The sequence below is a fragment of the Nicotiana sylvestris genome, chromosome 8 (genome assembly GCF_000393655.2).
Source record: "Nicotiana sylvestris chromosome 8, ASM39365v2, whole genome shotgun sequence".
NCBI classification, from domain to species: domain Eukaryota; kingdom Viridiplantae; phylum Streptophyta; class Magnoliopsida; order Solanales; family Solanaceae; genus Nicotiana; species Nicotiana sylvestris.
The window spans coordinates 40307779-40314949 of record NC_091064.1 but is presented as its reverse complement, the minus strand read 5'-3'; the positions used below and the strand labels follow the sequence as shown (position 1 = coordinate 40314949).

General features: G+C 37.4%; 1 long non-coding RNA gene across 1 annotated transcript; it reads right to left on the bottom strand.

Moving 5' to 3' along the window:
• Positions 1–6211, bottom strand: LOC138874589 (uncharacterized). Its single transcript, XR_011401618.1, has 2 exons — positions 5806–6211; positions 1–600 (listed from the first exon to the last, which is right to left on the bottom strand). It is a non-coding gene; the product is annotated as an uncharacterized lncRNA (long non-coding RNA).
• Positions 6212–7171: the final 960 nt, after the last annotated feature.

Genomic DNA, 7171 nt, shown 5'->3' with positions numbered 1-7171 from the left:
TCAATCCAAAGGGTCCGTACCGTGACGAGCTTTTTATGAATTTCTAACACATAATCCTAACTTGGCACCACAAGACTCGGGTTTTTGAGTAGAAATTTTACCAGGCCTTACAAAATAATAGTAACCAACTCTCCTAGAGCTCACATCTACCAGAAACCTGTCGGTTTCTCATAATCCTCGTGTACACCATCAAGAGTGAAATATAAGAGGGTGACCCTAGGGGATGGATCTATATCCACGTGCCACATGGACAACTTACATGCTGCACGGACAACTTACGTATGCGCGGACAACTCACATACTATAATATCAATATCTGAATCCATACGGACAACTCACTTGCTGCACGAATAACTCATTTGCTAATAATATCAATCCATACTGACAACTCACGTGTTGCATGGACAACTCACGTACTAATATTACAATCTGCCTGGCATGGTCACAACAAGCACAATATCATAATCCTCCCAGCATGGTCACATGCATAACAATACAATTTGCCCGACGTGGTCACATGCATATCAACATAATCCGCCTGGCGTGGTCACAGACTCACATGCATATCAACATAATCCGCCCGCCGTGGTCACAGGCATCCTGTCCAAAACATACCACACAGAAGCAAGTATATAAGAATACATGTATATGATCTACAAATATCAGATTTCATATAATTACATGCTAAAGTGTAGGCATGTGCAATGTATTCTACTGTAGCTCAAATTGACAATTTTATCACATAAGTAGCTATTATATTATTCAAGGAATTAGCCTCTTCGTAACCTCAAACATGGATCAAATAATTCACATCAACGTTACAAATATGACAAACATTATAGCTTTAAGCTTAACAGTCAATTCTAGATATATCATAGCCTAAGCACTGCATCGAGCATGGATAAATATCCCAATGCTCGCACATGGGCTCAAACCCCACACATATGTGCACCCATAGCATGTAGACATCACAAATAATTCAGGCAACTAGTACCTCAACCGAGTTTAGATAAGATACTTACCTCACACAAGCTAAAATAAATATTGAGCAAGTCGAACGACCATCTAGAAATGCCATTCCGCATGTATCAACCTCTAAACGGCTCGAAACTAGCCAAAAATAACTCAAAATATCAAATAATGCCATAGGAGACAAACCCAATTGATAAAGGTCGAATCTTTAATCAATTACTCAAATTCAACCAAAAAATCAAACCCGAGCCTGGACCTCAGAACCCAACAAAATTCAAAAAATCTAACAACTCATTTAGTTACGAGTTCAACCATACTAATTTCACTCAAATCAGACTCCGAATCAATGTTCAAAACTCAAAAATTCACTTTAGGAAAGTTTAGAAAAATAAACCAAATATTCTATTTAAAATTCATAATCTATAACGAGCCGACCAGTCATTTTGAGTAATTGCACTTCGCTTGATTGTTTGAGGGCATGCGTAGCTCCGTATGAAGTATTACAACTTATGTGAATAGTCGGTTTTTGTTTTCAGGTTTTTTAGAATTGAGTTAGAAGAATGATTCTCAGCTAAAAGCTTTAAATTTGAAAGGTTTGACCAAGTTTTGACTTTTTAGTATTTGACCCTGGATTGGATTTTGGATGGTTCTGTTAGCTCCGTTAGGTGATTTTGGACTTAGGAGCGCGTCCGGAATGTGATTTGGAGGTCCGTGGTAGAATTAGGTTTGAATTGGCAAAAGTTTAAAATTTGGCAATTTTGATCGGCAGTGGAAAATTTGATATCAGGGTCGGAATGGAATTCTGAAAGTTGGAGTAGGTTCGTAGTGTCATTTGTGACGTGTGTGTAAAATTTGAGGTTATTCGGATGTGATTTGGTAGGTTTCGGCGTCGTTTGGGGAATTTAGAAGTTTAGACGTTCTTGGGCTTGAATCTGAGGGTAATTTGGTGTTTTGATGTTGTTTTGAGTGATTTGAAGGTTCAACTAAGTTTGTATGATGTTATGGGATGTGTTGGTATGTTTGGTTGATGTCCTGAGGGCCTCAAGTCTGTTTTGGGTGGTTAATGGATCAATTATTAGTGTTGGGAAATAGCTGGTTTACTGGTTTCTGAAGATGCTGGTGTTTTCCGCATCTACGGAAGGGAAGTCACAGGTGTGAAACCGCAGACACGCATGGAAAGTTCGCAAGTGCGGATGGAATTAAGATAGGCTGGGTCCGCAGGTGCGTAGGAGAGGTCGCACCTGCAAGTCCCTAGATGCAGAAAGGTGCCCACAGAAGCGGAATTGAGGAGGTCAGGTAGTGGCCGCAGGTGCGAGGTCTTTTCCGCACTTGCATAGTCGCAGACACGGATAAGGAGCGCAGGTGCGAATTTGGGGGATTTAATTATTTTCCGCCGGTGTGAAGGTTTTTGCGTAGATGCGGCACCACATGTGCGGATATTTAGCCGCAGGTGCGAATGGCCTGGGCAGAAAGTATAAATAGCACACTTCGGGAATTTTGGTTCATTTCCACTATTTTCAAGTCGATTTTTGGAGCTTTTGGAGAGATTTTGAAGGGATATTCAAGGGGTTATCAATGAGGTAGGTTGCTGGAGCTCTAATACTCATATCTATGGTATTTTCCCATTGTTTTATCAATTAATTAGTGGAATTATGGGTGAAAATGAGCGGTTAGAGCTTGTGATTTTGGAGAGATTGATTTGAGAATTTGAGGGAACAAATGGAGTCATATTTTGTTAAATTTCGTATGTATGGACTCGTGAGTGAATGGGCTTTCAAGTTTTGTATTTTTTGTCGGATTTTGAGACATGGGCCCCGGGGGCCAAGTTTGAGCCGATTTCGCGTTTGGGGTCTAATTTGGTAGTTTTCTTGTGGAATTCATTACTTTAGCATATATTGATGGTATTGTTCTGGTTGTGAATAGATTTAGATCGTTTGGAGGCCGATTCGAGGGGCAAGAGCATCGCGGAGTAGAGATTTGATCGATTTGAGGTAAGTAACAATTGTAAATCTAGTCCTGAGGGTATGCAACCCCGGATGTTGTATCATGTGACTATTTTGAGGGTGATGCACATGCTAGATGACGAGCATGTGAGCGTCCACCATTGGGAATTGTGACTTGATCTGTCCCGTATCAACTATAAAGTTGAATATTTGGTTGAATCTATATGCTTCTTACTTGTTTTAGAAAGAATTTCTGTAAATCAGGCTGGATGCCATGCTTAAGCCTTATGCTAGTGTTGTTTGGACCCTTAGAGGTCTTTTCTTGCTATCCTCTCATTGTTTTCTATTGGAAATATATACTCAGTCATGTTTATACTTATTTATTACATAACTCAGTCTCTATTATTCTGTTTTAATGCATCATATAAATGTTGTTTGGGCTGAATACCTTGTGTTCTGAGTGCCCGAGAGACTGGAGAGGTTATGACTGAGTGAGGCCGAGGGCCTGATTTGTGAGGATATTTATGGGATCGGGCTGCACGTCGCAACTTGTTTTACTGATTCATGACTAATTGAGGTCGAGGGCTTGATTAATTTATGCCATGATTGGCTTGTTATAGCGCTTGGGTTGAAAGATCCCCTCCGGAGTCTGCACATCCCCAGTAAGCGCAGGTAACTACTGAGTGCGAGTGCCGAGTGCGAGTGACTAGGAGGCATGAGTAAGGGTGAGGTTTGCCCGAGGGGCTGTACATGAGTGATGGTAAGGTTTGCCCATGGGGCTGCATATGAGTGATGGTGAGGTTTGCCCGAGGGGTTGTATATGAGTGATGTTTGCCCGAGGGGCTATTTATGATTTCATCATTTCTGCTAACTTTTGCATTGAACCTTTGTTCGAAAACTGTTGAAAGATGTTTTTAAATGATTTTACTGGAACTGGTTTTAAACAAGCTGATTTGATTCAAACTATGGTTTTAAAAACGTGTCGTACTTTACTAAGTTTCTGTAATATTAACTTTACTTGCATTATTGCTCGTCACTACTTCTCAGCCTTTATTTACTTTTATTACTTACTGAGTTGGCGTACTCACGTTACTCCTTCCACCTTGTGTGCAGATCCGGGCAGTTCTAGATGCGGTAGCGAGTGTTGATTGTTTCAGTTGCAGATCCATCGGAGTTAGCAAGGTAGCTGTCTGACAATCACAACCCTGCTTTCCTCCCTCTTTATCTTCCCTTAGTTGTATTCAGTTATTTCCAGACTATGTTAGTCTTGATATTGATAGACTGTTGTAGTAAATGCTCATGACTAATGACACCCCGTGTCACACCTCCTTTTTACCACCCGAAAGGGGATATAAGGGAGTTTTTTCCAATTAAAGTGACATAAATTGAAATGGGATTATTTTATTTATTTAGAGTCTCCACTTGGAATAATTTATGGTGTCCCAAGTCACCGGTTTATTTTTTTTAAATTCCAAATCGAGGATATCGACTTTTTTTAAAAGTCTGCGAAATCAAAAATTCTAGATAAGGAATTCTGTTAACCCGGAAGAAGGTTTTAGGCATTCCCGGATTCCGTGGTTTGACCATGATCGCTTAAACTATTAATAATTGGCCTCATTATCTGATTTACTACATGTTTTAAATCTAGTGCATTTTTAACTTTATCATCGTTTTTAATTAATTGACCACTTTTTTTAGGATTTATGGAATTATTTCTTGAACAAGTTATGATTGTCGTACACTTTCCGTTTTGGAACACATCGCAAACCACGCCACATGAAATGCACCCGCAATTTGCGACATGTTTATTTTTATTAATGTTCGAAGTTGTTATGATCGAGTCACATGAAATGCACACCCGAATTTGGGAATTAGGTATCACGACTATGTCACAGGAACCATACCCATAGTCACGATAATTTATTATAAAACGCGCCTAAAGCAAACTACGAATATTCAAAGTATTTTCTACACTAGTTATGAATGTTCAAAGTATTTTTCACACTAGTTTTGGTATTAATGTGAGGGCCATAGATTATGGGATTCATTTGTGTATGGCACGCCTCAATTTATTTCAAAAGATTTTACTCAACTAAAGCAAATTACAGATGTTCATGTTATTTCCTAAACTATTTTTGAGACTATTGTAAAGGCCGAGAGTTATGGATGTAAAGTTATTGAAGTAATTTCTACAGACTAAGTATGAAACCAAGGTTAGCTTATTTTATAGTTCTCAAGTCCAAATCCATGTAACTATTGTTGCTTAAAAAAAATTCTAAAGCACAAAATATCATCAATTTCCCATTAGGCAATTATTATTTTCTTCAATGTTTCTTAATTCCAACTTTCAATATATAACTAAAATCAAATTGGGACCGTATATTTATGGAAGAAGAAAAAGGAAATATACGTGGAAACAAAAAAAAAGATGAGCTTAACAAGAAGAAAGTCCGAAATGCATGAAAGATGACCAAGGTATTAAATGTCGTAAGATGCCATGGAAATGCAACGAATACCAGAACATAACTCAAATAGCAAAGAGAGATTCCATTAACTGAACATGGAAAATTGTCTACTTCAATCTTTATAAACAAAGCACACAAATTTAAAGCAAAACTCTTTTCGTCTTCGCCTCTACTCTAACCCTTTGAAATTTGTCGCTAACTGCTTTGCCGGCCAAATATTTCTTGAGATCAACTACATACAACTACATATACAACTTACATTTATTGTAGAAAACTATGAGTGGAATGATAAAATCAAAAACAAAACTTTTCACAAGACAAACCAAGTATAACATCTGACAATACAAATAAAACAAAGAGACCTCATAATTGTACTTTAAGAAATTATTGATTTTTCATTAATAATTAGATTGAAGAGTACATACAAGTTGTTGAGCTCGCTGCAAGGTAAAAGAACCGATGGAAGCAATGACAAATTGAGGTCGAACAGGTCTTGCAAAAACCTTGTCAACAGCCTCATTTACAACATCCTCTTAACAGCAGTAGCATAATTTAAAACCCCAGAACCAGATTTTTCTCTTTAATCCCAAACTTTTAACTATTTTGAGTATGAGAGAGTGAGTGCTTAAGGAAGGAGAAATCTTTCAGCTGGGTTTTTGTTCTAGGGGTCAAGGATCCGATTGTGGAAGATGAGAGAAGAATGAAGGTCCCAATTTTTGTTCTAGCGGCGGGGGGTGGCTGCTCTTCGTTCCGCCATAGATGAGGGAGCCAAATAGAGAAACGACGCTTTTCTTCCAAAAAATAGGAGGGTCTCCTCTTCTGATATTGTCTAGGTCTAATGTCTCATGTTGGTCCTTTTAATGTCATTAGGTTTTAGAGATTTTAGGAAAAAAGGGGAAAGGAAAGATTGGGCTGGGGTTTAAAAGTTGACTTGGGCCATTTTAGGAATTGGCCCAATTTTAAAAAAAAAAAAAACAAGACCAAAAAATATATTCTTCCTATTGTCCTTTTCTTTGTTTTTCCTTTTTCTTTTCTTTAATTGATTAAAATCCTAAATTAATTTATTTTTTTGTAGAAATTAAAATTCTTTATTTATTTTTAACATTAAAACAACTAATTAACTTAAAACTAAAGAAAAATGCTAATTTTAAAGGCTAAAGTCTAAATATGTAAAAATGACCATTTTTACGATTTTTTGCTTAATAAAATAATTCCTGCATGCAAATTGAACCTAAGATGGCATGAAATTAAAATGTGACAATTTTTTATGATTTTAAAATATTAAAAAAATGCATGAAATGCAACTAAATAAAGAAAAACTCATAAAATCAATTAAAATTATTTTTGGTGTATTTTTAGGAGTTATTTTCATGTAGGGCAAAAATTAGGTGCTCACAGCTGCCCCTCTTTGATCGAAAACATGAAGAGTTTTCGGGCAAAGATAAAGTGAGCAATTACGAGTAATTTTTGCATGTTTGAAACTCCATTTGGAAGCATTTTGAAAACGTTTGACCGAAGCATTTGGAAGCAATTACGAATAACAATTTGTCAGTTTGAAACGGTGGTTGGTTTTGTGGCCTTGATTATTTCAATCACTAGATCTCGGCCCCTTTCATTTGCAACCGGTTGTTTTCTAAATACCGATTGCATTTTCTGACTCTAGAGAAACTCTGGCTTTTCCAAACTTTGCCATGATGATTGGTCGATGGGACTCCACCTTTTCGACTTTATTTTGCCTCTATAGGCCCTTCCCTTATGACTTGTTGTTTTTCTTTTCTCTTTTTTTTTTTC